Source organism: Thalassophryne amazonica, chromosome 13 (assembly GCF_902500255.1).
Source record: "Thalassophryne amazonica chromosome 13, fThaAma1.1, whole genome shotgun sequence".
NCBI classification, from domain to species: domain Eukaryota; kingdom Metazoa; phylum Chordata; class Actinopteri; order Batrachoidiformes; family Batrachoididae; genus Thalassophryne; species Thalassophryne amazonica.
In genome coordinates, this window is record NC_047115.1 from 54436187 (window position 1) to 54448714 (window position 12528).

At 40.6% G+C, this 12528-nt stretch overlaps 1 protein-coding gene across 1 annotated transcript in view; it reads right to left on the minus strand.

Moving 5' to 3' along the window:
* The window catches only part of col21a1 (collagen, type XXI, alpha 1), a 79012-nt gene extending 66857 nt beyond the window's left edge, over positions 1-12155 (minus strand). Inside the window, exon 1 of the mRNA XM_034185289.1 lies at positions 12000-12155. The gene's annotated coding sequence lies outside the window, so the exon portion shown is untranslated. The remainder of the gene's footprint in view (positions 1-11999) is intronic.
* Between the last annotated feature and the right edge of the window lie 373 nt (positions 12156-12528).

Below are 12528 nucleotides of genomic sequence, written 5' to 3' on the forward strand. Positions count from 1 at the left end.
TTTTGGTTGGATTCCATAAATTTTAAACTCCCTCTGGATGTCTTCTAGTGTAATTCTAATTCATCAGGTTGTCTGCTCTTGATGATTTTACGCTCCACAACAATCTTCCTTTTTTCTTGACTGTCTGGTTAACTCAGTAATGATTTCTGTGCTATATCCTTAATGATACCCACCTCACACCTGCTGTTGAGCAACATCCTGACTGTTGAGTTTGAAATACTAGTCTAGACAGAGTTCATGACAAGTGACTTTATAAAACGTTAACCAGCATTTTTGAGTAGAAGTATTTATCAGTATTGTTTTTAACTTGTTCAAATGCTCCAGTTCATGGAAAAATAGGATACCATGCTAACATTTTTATTTTTAGTTTCTAAATGGAACAAGAAACCTACTCGATAGATAACCAACAAATTTTAAGTAAAGCATTCAACATTTCTATGTATTTTCCAGAATAACATCATGACAAAAATCATATTACTTTTATAATGTTGAGTAAACGCAATGAACATCTTAATTCATCACTTCTACATGTTCTATGCCATTTCATTAAGAAGTTATAACTGTTGTTTGTAATTTATTGATTTAACACCAGTCGCAGAATATCGCTTATGAGGAACAAATTACTAAGAAACGGTGTATGTATTCTGATGTCCAGGTTACGTTTTTTAAATCATGACCAACACAGAAATGGCCATCAGACCAAAAGACAAATTAGACCAAAATAAGGATTAAAGACAAATATTCAACATCCACATTATAACAACATGCATTTGTTGCCGAGAGAAGACATTTTCTGTACTGTAATTCAAACATCGATCATGTCCTACTGCTTTTGCTTTTCTTAAACATGACAAATTTGATATGTGGAAACATTATTAAACAATATTCAAAACTGAGACAGCAATATAAGATCACATTGCACATGGTGGACAACAACATTAGCAAAGGGCTTTGGCTGAAACACTGAAAAACTATGAAATTTTGTCTATTTATGGAAACATTTCTAAGTATGTTTTTCCAAGAAAAAAAATTTGAGCTTGGTATCAATTTTTCCAAGATTCAGGAGAGTTTATTCCATCCAAAGTGGATACCTTCTACTCAAAAATGGCGCTTCCTGAAAGAATGGTGGTAAGTGGTCTAGTCTATACTTCTTTACAAGCTTCAGGTTTACTCATCTGATTCACTATGATTCTGGACCAAGAACCCTGTCCATTATCACTTAAGCATGAAGCTACTTGTGCTTAGACATCCAGAATTCTGAGTTTAACAGCTAGTCTGGCTTCAGCCAAACCAGTAAACAGCATAACGTGACTATGAGATCTGTGAGTCCTCATAAATAAGACATTACTGCAGAGTAAGTGGCAATGCCTCTCAAAATTACCAATATAAACTCTCCTACTGTTAAGGCACCCCCCCCCCGGAAACACATTTTTCCACTTTTTGCAGCATAGACCCGTTTCATTGTTTAAATAAAGTTCAACACTGAGTGTTGGTACAAGACAGGGTAAAAAGTCAAGGAACAAATACAAAAAAAAAAACCTAGGTTTTATATATCAAGAATCTGGTGGTTCACTTCATGGTAAATGGACTGCATTAATATAGCACATTTATGGTCAAAGCACTTTACAATGATGTTTCACATTCACCCATTCATACACAGCAATGTCAGGATGCTGCCATGCAAGATGCTTACAATACCAGGAGCAACCTGGGGATTAAGGACCTTGTCCAAGAGCCCTGACTGATTTGCCAGCCTGATGGGGATCTCAACTAAGGATTCTCTAATCACAAGCCAACCACTTTAACCACCTGACCATCACTTCCCTGTGGGTCCGTGCTGAACACTTCGTCAAAACAAATACAGGTCTACCTGTACATGTGTCTCCATATTGTCTGTCTTGCATGTATTCTTTGTTACACTTTGTTTAATTTAGTATGGGGAGAGCAGATGGTCAGCCATCTAAGTCTGGTCTGACTAAGGTTTCTTCCTTACAACCCCAGTTCCAATGAAGTTGGGACATTGTGTAAAATGTAAATAAAAACAGAATACAATGATTTGCAAATCCTTTTCAACCTATATTCAATTGAATACACCACAAAGACAAGATATTTAATGTTCAAACTGATAAACTTTATTGTTTTTGTGCAAATATTTGCTCATTTTGAAACGGATGCCTGCAACACATTTCAAAAAAGCTGGGACAGTGGTATGTTTACCACTGTGTTACATCACCTTTCCTTCTGACAACACTCAATAAGTGTTTGGAAACTGAGGACACTAATTGTTGAAGCTTTGTAGGTGGAATTCTTTCCCATTCCTTCTTGATGTACGCCTTCAGTTGTTCAACAGTCCGGGGTTTCCGTTGTCGTATGTTGTACTTCATAATGCACCACGGTCTGGACTGCAGGCAGGCCAGTCTAGTACCAGCACTCTTTTACTATGAAGCCACACTTTTCTAATGTGCAGAATGTGGCTTGGCTTTGTCTTGCTGAAATAAGCAGGGACGTTCCTGAAAAAGACATTGTTTGGATGGCGGCATGTGTTGCTCCAAAACCTGGATGTACCTTTCAGCATTGATGGTGCCATCACAGATGTGTAAGTTGCCCATGCCATTGGCACTAATACACCCCCATACCATCACAGATGCTGGCTTTTGAACTTTGCACAGGTAACAGTCTGGATGGTCTTTTTCCTCTTTTGTCCAGAGGACACGACGTCCATGATTTCCAAAAACAATTTGAAATGTGGACTCATCAGACCACAGCACACTTTTCCACTCTGCATCTGTCCATTTCAAATGAGCTCGGTCCCAGAGAAGGCGGCAGCGTTTCTAGATGTTGTTGATGTATGGCTTTCGCGCTGCATGATAGAGTTTTAACTTGCACTTGTAGATGTAGCGACGAACTGTGTTAACTAACTGGTTTTCTGAAGTGTTCCTGAGCCCATGCGGTAAGATCCTTTACACAATGATATCGGTTTTTAATGCAGTGCCGCCTGAAGGATCGAAGGTCACGGGCATTCAATGTTGTGTTATTTCTATGACAAGCAAGATATTAACGTGAAATAGGTTACAAGAAAAACTATTGCTACACCAAACCATTTTTGCCTGCAATTTCAGGCATGCACAGAATCACCTTCAACATAGCACATAAGCACAGTAGTTGGTAAAAATGGCGACACACATGGATGTGCATTTGAAAAAACGTGCTGTTGAAGTGCTGACAGTGGAGGGTTGTACACCCATGGACACTGATCGATGAATGAGTGTTGTCGATGGCGATGCCTGGGTGAATGTCAGTACAGTCATGAGGTGGGCAAGGAGTTTGAGGGGGTGAAAATTCAGCCACAACGAGTCTGCATGACCAGGTCCTGTAGCAGGAGGCACATAATGACCAAAGATGCACAGCAGCAAATACAGGTGGATGAACACCAATCAATATGTGGACACTTTGCAAAAGCTGCATGCATTCTTGGACGGGTTCATCCTGGAAAAGACGCAATTTCTTTTTTCTTCACCGATAGGATGCAAAAACGTGTCCGGTGTCGGCTTAAGTGTGAGGAAAGGGAATGTGAGTGTATGGAAAAGTAATGATACTCACTGATACAGAATATTCCAAGCTTTCATGTGATGAAATAATCATACAGGAGGCAAAACATTTCAGCTGACCCTCACATTTTCTGTACTATACGTATAAGCATTGGGCCAAAATATTGGTTTTGGCCAGTGACTTCAACTCTTAACCAGTTTTCTTACAATCATTCCACCAAGTCTGGTCCAAATCAGATCAAAATGTGCATACACACACACAAATGACTGACAGTAATAGTCCCACATGCGGTACGGGTGTGTGCACGTGTAAAAAATTTGCTGGTCGAGCAAACTGAAACTAGAATTGGAACTAAAACTACATCCACTGCCAATAACAATAATTTCAAAAGACATCCCCCACACACAATTTCTATTTTAAAGAGCCAAACATGCTCTGTACTGTGGCAGTAGGACAGGGTCATTTTTCACACCAGTGTACAGCTTGACAATATAATTCATTTTAAGTAGGGTTTCAAACCAGGATGTTGGGATAATATCACAGTTATTTTTAGACTGACATTCTTTAAATATTGTAGCATGGTCCTGTTAAACAAAAAACCTATTCTGAATGGTTTTGAGATAATCATTTGCATCGAAAGCACACTTTCGATGTTTGAAACGGCGGTTCACCAGACTTGGATGGAATGTTTTCGTACTCTGATCTGACTGACACGTGGATTATGCATACCAGAAATGTGCCAGCTCCAGTCAACAGATAAGACTACTGTAAGAAAAAGATCTGCTTAAATAACATAATTATATCTCATTGGTGTTAAGACCCACTTATGAAGCTAAAAACTATTATTTTCTAACAAATTCATGTAACAAATATAAATATAATACATATAAATTAAATTACAAATAGATTCAAATGAATAAAACGTGTACATCTGCCTGAGTGGGACCCAAACTAATTCTGTGGGCTGGTGGGTGCAGCACATGCTCACAGAACTGATCTGACCACCAAAAATTAAATTACAAACACAAACAAAACCTCTCACATCCTAAAAGGAACCAGCTGCAAACAAGGACCAGATATGCTGCATGTATGAAACAAAACATGTGGAAAGAATGTGATAGGAAGACTTCTCATCAGCGCAAGAGAAGGTCAGTGAAACCCGGGCTAGGATATGACCCCTGACCTCCCAAATAAGTCTGTGGCTGCATAGCCACAGAGGGCTTGTGATGCCATTTTTCCACCATGTAAATGCTGTGTTAAAATAATAAATTTTAGAGCTGCCATCATTGTGCAAGATGTTTTCTTCAGAATTTTTCCCCAGCAGAGAGCTGGAGGAGGTTGTTGGAAAACCCCTCATTGGCAGTGGACACTCAGGAAGACTTTCCCCTTGACTGACTTTCCCCAAGCTGAGTGTTTCTACACCTCTGCTCCATCCACATGGAATTCATTAACACCATCAGACGGTTAAATTCCAGCTATGGACGACAACCAAACACGCACAGTCATGATGAAGAAAAGCAACTTTCGTGTCTAAATAAAAGCTGGTGGTGGAAATACAAAATTACACCCTCATGGTGCAACACCTATCCCGGAATGATGTTCTGAAGGTTTGAAAGTAACAGGTGCACTTGTGTGTTTATGTTCTAGCTAACCACTGGCCTCTGGCTGATTTTATCAGGGTCAAAGAATGGCAGAGCTGAAGCATTGGTATGCAGTTTAGTCCATCATCTCCCCTTAAAAAAATAACTTCAAAAGTTTGAGCATGAGAAAGCTTTTGTTCAACTACTTTACAGAATAGCTTAGATTTACAGTATTATTTCATATTATTTCATTATTTCATAGCAGGCTAGATTTAAGTGGATGTGATACTCAGCAAAACTCTCTTTGTTGAACCTCAATTAATTTGTATATCAATAAATTAAGGCAGCTCAGCATGCTAAGCATGCAAGGCCTACTGGAGACCTTTCCCACCCCATGAGGACCTTTCCCACCCCATGCCCCAAGCACAATGGGGACAGTGGTAAGGGAAATAAATGGTAAATGGACTGCATTTATAGAGCGCTTTTCCATCTGCATCAAACAGTCAAAACGCTTTACACATCAATGCCTCACATTCACCCCGATGTCAGGCTGCTACCATGCAAGGTGCCCACTACACACTGGGAGCAACTAGAGGAGGGCCCTTAGTGATTTTCCGGTCAGGCTGAGATTTGAACTGAGGATCCTCTGGTCTCAAGCCCAACGCTCAACCACTAGAGCATCACCTCCCCTCAGACAAACTCCCTCTATGTTTTTTTATTATAGAAAAAAAATTCAGGCAGACCAGACTCAGTGGGGTGACCATCTGCAGTGGCCATACAAACAAAACAGAACAAAAACCACAATAAGATTTTCAGAAGATGCACTCACAGGAATCTTACAGCCATTTAACATATACAGTCCAGTGAAAAGATAACCAGAAGGTGAGATGGTTAGACACCCAGTAAAATCACATAAATAGATGTCCTATAGAGACCCAGAGGCCCTTTGGTGCAGGTACAACCCAGTCACATGTTGTATTTTTGTGATACCATCACAAAGTGTGTCATATTTTGTAATGTGGTCAAGTTTAGTTCATTTTTAATCCTAGACTGAACCCTAAACTTAACCCTTTCCACATCCACCCACCTCCACATCACCCCAAATTTCATGACACCATTACAAAATATTTTGTGATATCATCACAAAAATGTAGCACATTTTGTGACTATATCGCAAACTAATAGGCTAAATCAGTTTTTGTGATGCCATCACGAACTTAGAGAGAGATCAGGCTGTGCAGGTACTTATCTCTAGATTCCGTAGCATGAACTGAATGAGAGCCTATGACTCCCCCTGGATGAAACAACACTCTGATGCAGGTTACTTCCCCAGTTCAGGTTGGTCCCCATTTACAACTGGGTAGACTGGAAAACACAGATAAAGGGTCTTGTCCAAGGACTCAGGCAGACATCATGAGTGGGAATTGAATCCAAGTTGAGATTTTGATAGCCCAACTTTTACCAACTCATATCTAATCTTAGGAAGCAAAGTCACTATCTCAGCATGCGCAATGAATAAGGTCATTTGTGATAAATTTGACCCAGAAGAGATAAGCTACCAATGTTTTTGAAAGCGATATAGAAATGGTCAATGCAAAAAGTGATGGAAAAGTTGATTTAGGAAAAGATTTTGGACAGGACATATGAAATTCATGGTAGTAGATGATATGGGGATGGGCGTGGATAATTTGGCAATGGACAGTGGCAAATTTAAAAGTATTTTTGAAGAAACAAGGAAAAGAAAAGAGGAGTTGGTGGCATGAACATTCAAGAAATTAACATGGAAATTTTGCTGGAATAAGAACAAGATTTCCAACAAAACCAGGCAGATTATGAATCACTACTTAAGACCAATGATGAGAAAATGATACCAGACCCATGAAGATTAACAAAGAAAAGTGGACGGGGTAGAAGGACAGAGTATGCCGGTAAACGTCTAAACTTTATAATATATTCTTAATTGATATGACTGAATATGAAGCTATGTTTGTTGTAAAATCTTGCTAAAGCAGTTGTTGCGCTCTGCGTAAACAAATATGGGCATTCGTGTTTCCCAGAAATAGCGGTATCAAAGCTCATTCAAATGTCGTATTTATGTCCTTCAACAATTCAAGAAAACAGTTCTAATAGACCTCTATAACATACTGCCAGTTCATATCATGGAACAATACATGAAATTCATCAAAAACAGTGATATAACAGGTGATTTCGATCCTCATCACAAACATAAACAAACATTGGCGTCCGTCTTTCCCAGAAACAGCGACCTCTGTGAGCACTAACGTGCTCCAATTTCAGTAATTCTACAATTAGTTCACATCAAATTTGCTAAGAATGGACACCCAACATTTGATATTTTCACAATGATATTTTAATATACCACAGATTTGAAGTCAGTGTAATATGTGTACACATATTGAAAATGTTTTACAAACACCTTTGTATTCGTGATTGACCTTTGACCAGAACTAGTGGGACCTTTAGCCACGCTCCGCATGCTCCTGCTGAGATAGTAACTTCGCTTATTCTGATCCATCTTCAACCTACCCACAAAATTCTCCCACATCCTACAAACAAGTTTTCAAGTTCAAAGGTTCTAGTATACTATAGATTGCAAACAACTCAATGCAAGTACAACCCAATTCAGACAGGATATATCAAGAGTTCATCCCACACCTTTGTGCAATCTCTTACTGTAATTCTTTAAGTTTATTAGCACTCTGTCTGTCTGTCTGCCTGTTACAGTCTTGGTCAGAATTATTGGTACTCCTATATTTTATGTACAGAACTTGAAATCTCTTCAGAGATAAATGCAAATGAACTATTTTTGTATAATCACATATCTTTGTTATGTCCCAAGTTAAAATTAAAAAAATGGTTTTTAATGTAAAAATGTTAAAAGCTGACAGTGTGGCCTCACAGGCCTCACACAATGTATTCAAATAAATTCATGCTCCCGTTACGAAAATGTGGCACTTTCCATGACAGTATCACAAACCAGTAGATTAATGTATATTTTGTGATGCTGAATCACAACATGCCGTGAGATATGTTAGTGTAGGTTAGGTGAATTGGAGACTTTAAATTGACCATAGGTTTGAATCTGTCCATATGTGGCCATGTCACCCTATGAATGCTGGAATGTTCAAGTTAAATCTCTAACATCTCTAGTCTGAACGAGATGGCCCGTTGTGATCCACACAACCACTGACAGGATTGGTTAGCCTAGATGACAGGATCCCTTGAATGGAATATTGATTTCATCTGACATCACCCTGCTCCAGTTGCCACATCTTAAACATTCATGAAATGCTACACTTCCCCCTCCCCGGTGGAAATTTTATGTATCAATTGTGCGTTTGGTGGTAGAATTTCATTTTGTGCCTGGAGTGGTCGTAGATAAAGTTGCCAGGTTTGCATTTTTCCCACTGATTTGGGTTACGTTGGATTTGTTGGCAGTGGATTGGCTTTTTGTGTCTGATGGTTTAGGCTGTAGTCATGATGTTGGACTTCAAAAGCAGAGTATGTGGTTTGCCAGGAGTATATTTTGAGTTCCAGTGTTTGGCTGGTTTTGTTATAGACCTGGCTACCCTGATTGTAAATTCCACACTATGTACAAAGGGATTTGTATTGGATTTATGCTTCGCAGGGGCAAATAAGCAAAATGCAACAGGAGTATACCCCTGTAACTCATATTTAATGCATGAATCACAAGTTTGGTGATAGAATTTTAATTTAGTCCCCCACACACAGTACATTCCACCTCCACCCTATTCATCAACCTTCTCATGGCCATTTTACGCTGGCTATAAGACAGAGTGGTTAGGATGAGATTAATGCAAGAACAATCATCCATCCATCCATCCATCCATTTTCTTCCGCTTTATCCGGAGTCGGGTCGCGGGGGCAGCAGCTCAAGCAAAGCCGCCCAGACCTCCCGATCCACACACACCTCCCCTAGCTCCTCCGGAGGAACCCCAAGGCGTTCCCAAGCCAGCCGAGAGACGTAGTCCCTCCAGCGTGTCCTGGGTCTTCCCCAGGGCCTCCTCCCACTGGGACGTGCCCGGAACACCTCTCCAGCGAGGTGTCCAGGGGGCATCCGAAAAAAATGCCCGAGCCACCTCAACTAGCTCCTTTCAACGTGGAGGAGTAGCGGCTCGACTCCGAGCTCCTCCCGAGTGACCGAGCTCCTCATCCTATCTCTAAGGGAGCACTCAGCCACCCTGCGGAGGAAACTCATCTCGGCCACTTGTACTCACGATCTCGTTCTTTCGGTCATGAACCAAATCTTGTGACCATAGGTGAGGATCGGAACGCAGATTGATCGGTAAATCGAAGAGCTTTGCCCCACTACTCAGCTCTCTCTTCACCATGACGGTCTGATACAGCAACCGCATCACTGCAGATGCTGCACCGATCCGTCTATCGATCTCATGCTCCATCCGTCCCTCACTTGTGAACAAGACCCCGAGATACTTAAACTCCTCCACTTGAGGCAAGGACACTCCACCGACCTGAAGAGGGCAAAGCACCTTTTTCCGGTCGAGAACCATGGCCTCGGATTTGGAGGTGCTGATTTTCATCCCGGACGCTTCACACTCTGCTGCAAACCGCCCCAGTGCACGCTGAAGGTCCTGATTTGATGAAGCCAACAGAACCACATCGTCCGCAAACAGCAGAGACGAGATTCTGTGGTTCCCAAACCAGACCCCCTCTGCACCCTGACTGCGCCTAGAAATTCTGTCCATAAAGATAATGAACAGAACCAAACAGTGGACTCTGCAAGTAACAATCATTCTCTAGAAATGTTAGGATAAGAACTTTTTGAAGTAACCTCGTATAATGTGAAAACATGTCATACTCGTATGGGATAAATGAGGAATCATTACATGTAGTTGTCAATTTTGAAGGACACAAAGCATGAAACAGTGTGATAGAATTCTATCATAGGCAGGATGGACCAAATCATTTTAATTTTTCAAGATGCATGTGAAAACAGTGCGATAATCTTCAACTACACCTTGGAGTGCAGTGAGACCCAGAGTTTTACCATCGCAGCTCATCCAGAACCACACATCAGTGTTACATGGATGCAGGCACACAAGCCCCCCCACACACACACACACTAAGCCAACATGGGACATAGTTAATGGGAAACAAACGCTTGAGAGACACCACCTCAGACACTGCCCAAGTTCGTAATTGGCTTGTTGGACTTCTGTGTCCCACAAAGAATCCTGGCTTACAGTCTGTCCCAGCTGTCAGCAATACTTTCCCTGTAGTCAGCAGATATTTTCCTGGAATCACTGGAACTTTCCCCAGAGTCAGTCCAAAGACAGGTTTTGATAATCTTCAAATACACCTTGCAGTGCAGTGGGGCCCAGAGTAGCACCATTTCAGTTCTCCCACCAACTCCAGCAGCCCTGCACCACCATTGTGGACTCTGATTTGACACATGGATGAAGGCACATGAGACACTCCCCACTAAGTCAAGAAGGGACTACTACCAAGCAAACCTAGGTAAGCCTGGGAGACGCCACCCCAGACACTAGAGGACACAAAGCATAAAACAGTGTGATGGTGTCTGTCATAGACAGGATGGATCGTATCATTTCAATATTGCAAGCTGCAAGTGAAAACAGATATTGTTAGCTGCCTTCCAAAACAGAGGTCAAAAGACAATATTGTCTGGACAAACACCCTGTTGTCTCTAGCTTTCACTATGATGAGTCACACAGTCACCCACAAATTATCTCAGAGTTCACTGGGTTCAAAAGTAGAAACATAGAAGACATCAAGCTTTTTACTGCAATCACACAAGATCCAACTTTGCCATATGAGAGACATCACCTACAAAAGCAGTCGTGTACATCTGCATATCATTAGCATAACAGACAAAGTAAATCCCATAGGTACATAGAACCAAGAGGTCCTGCATGAAGAGACAATAATAGTGGGCTGAGAACAGAACCTTGAGGTATACCATGCATTAGTATGGAAAATTCAAAGGTAGTTTTGTAATCAAACCACACACACACACACACATAAAATTCTCTCCAACAGTAAATGAATCAACTGTATCAAAGACTGTATTTACATAACAGCAACAGACTTATCTAGATAGATAGATATTCATCCTCAAATATATACTGTACATAACAAAATATGTTACATCTTAATTCAGTCAGTGGTAACAAATAGGGCAATAGATGCATTTCATAGAAGACAGGATTATTGGCCTTGGCAGAGGTATGTACAGTCTGAGAGCCATTCTATCTGGTTATAAATTGGGCAAGCAAAAGTTCTTTCATTCCAAAAAACAGTAACTGCTTCAATATGATCATCAGGTTCACAGATCAAGGGATTGACTTTTCACATTTCATTTGTCCAAGAAAGACAGATAAGCAGTCAAGCACAATAAAATATGTTGTAATGTGCTAAATAATGTATCACTTCTCAGCCAACATGTCCAATTTCAGACACTTTGTATTTTCTGCCATGCGCACAGTTATACAGCACTGCATGCACCTATAGCGCATGTGGTGTATGATGAAGTATGCATGTGTTGATTCCAGGTGAAAAATCAATCTGCAAAAAAGTTGAAATTCTTGAAATGATTCCATTCAGTCTTTGGATGACAGTAGCACAAACATGAATTTAATATCTTCAATATGCAGCTGCTGCACCACAGACCTTCAAACACTGAACTGGAAAAACGTTAAATTTAAAATCTAAAACAGCCTCATTCCCACTTATACTCTGCATTGCTGAAAACACAATAAATGACAATTGTTTATTCATGCATAAAAAGTGCATATATATGAAATAGAGTATAAGATGACATATAAATGGAAGTAAAGAAAAATTTACCAATGTCCAAGTCCTGGTATGAATTTCTCTTAATCCTCTCATTTAAAGCAACTGATCATTTCTGTTCCCAGCTCTGATGTATAGCAAAGTGAATTTGGGCAGAAGTGCACATTTCTCCAGTGAATTAAAGCGTGCCCGCCTTTCCAGAAGTTCAGTTCAGTTCTCCCTCGCTCTCTCTTTCTCTCTCTCTTGACTTCTACTGGCCGACGGCCGCTGTCAGTTACAGTGGGTGGAAAGAGAAACAGATAAGGAGAGCATGAAATCGTGCAACAGACAGCCCATCTCTGACAGCCTGAAAGGAAAATAATAGTAATGAGTGCAGCGTCCTTCCAAATGTTGAGGGTTTGGATCATGTGTGGTTGCTAGGGGCAAAAACCAGGAAACATGAAGTTTTCTGGACACAGGTCCAGCACTGAATTAAGCTACAAGTATTAGTATACTGCAGTACTGTACACAGCAAAACTTCCACCAGGGCTACAAATGACTGCAAAACGGATTGTCTCATCTTTGGAATTCCTCTCCAGTCATA